The sequence below is a fragment of the Mandrillus leucophaeus genome, unplaced genomic scaffold (assembly GCF_000951045.1).
Source record: "Mandrillus leucophaeus isolate KB7577 unplaced genomic scaffold, Mleu.le_1.0 Scaffold84, whole genome shotgun sequence".
In the NCBI taxonomy this organism is placed as follows: Eukaryota; Metazoa; Chordata; class Mammalia; order Primates; family Cercopithecidae; genus Mandrillus; species Mandrillus leucophaeus.
Window position 1 is genome coordinate 130,876 of NW_012109141.1, and position 1,249 is coordinate 132,124.

The following is a 1,249-nucleotide window of genomic DNA, read 5'->3' on the forward strand; positions in this document are numbered from 1 at the left end:
TGGCCTATGTTCTAAACTCTCCTAACAATTGTGTAAGTAAAGTTGTGTTGAAACACAGCTATGCTTATTTGTTTGTGTGTTGTCTATGGCTATTGTACAACAGCAGAATTGAAGAGCTGAAATCTGGCCATCTATTCATATGGCCAAGAAAACTGAAAATATTTGCTACGTGGCGTTTTACAGAAAAAGTTTGCTAAATCAGGCTTTAGCTCACGCAGACTGCTTTCACATATTTTGTCTCATGTAAGGTATTAAAACACCTGCATTGTCTTTTGAGGTAACTATAGAATACAATTCTATTTATTATATATAGAATTCTGAAACTGCATCTGAAAATTGTGGCTGGAACATATGAGATTCTAAATAAATATTTCAGAAAGAACAAAAGTGTCTAGGTCCTGTTAATAAATTGAGAGACAATGTAGTCTGGTCTGATATGAATAATTGATTCAGACTAAAAGGATAATAACATTCTGTTAAATCTCATTTCCATGTTTTGAGAATAAATGTTAATATAGTAATGGACAATGTCTTTCCCACTCACTCCCATGTATGTTCATGCCAGGAGGGCCTTGGCTTGTTCTTCCTTCATATACAACATCACTCCTCCTTTGCATCACACAGCACTGCAGACACTTATCCTTTCACCCTCTCTTTATTCAACACAGAAGCATGGAGGTATGAGAGGATTCAGCTGTATTTTCTGTGGTTGTTCATCCCCTTTCTGTTCATTTGTGCAATAAAGTTGACTCTTCTTTGCATCTTATTGCACCATCAATACTGGATTGATTCACAACACTAGCTGACCTCAAATATAAAGCGAGCTAGTGGTAGCCCAGTGTTAGACTTCCCATTTCCCCATAATCTATTACTTGAACACACATTTTAGTGTTTTTTTTTTTCAGAAGTACCCCCAGATAATTAGTTTTTCAGGATTATTTTCTTTGTCAGTATAATCCCATCTTCTGGCATTCCTGAGAATATCACTACTCCAAAAGAGTAGGCATAGTCTGCTCCATCTTCTAGCTAGGACTCCTACAACAGGCATTTGAAAGAGATACTTATTAAAATGGATAACAATAATATATATTACCTGTGGACTCATAAATGTATGTAAGTGTTAAGAAAAACACATGACTCATTATAAGTCACAGTAGTGGATGCCTCTGGGAAAGAAAGGAGCACACATAGACCAGATTATGAGTAAAAGGGAAGGGAGCTTGAGCTTAATCTGTAATAGTCTAAGTAT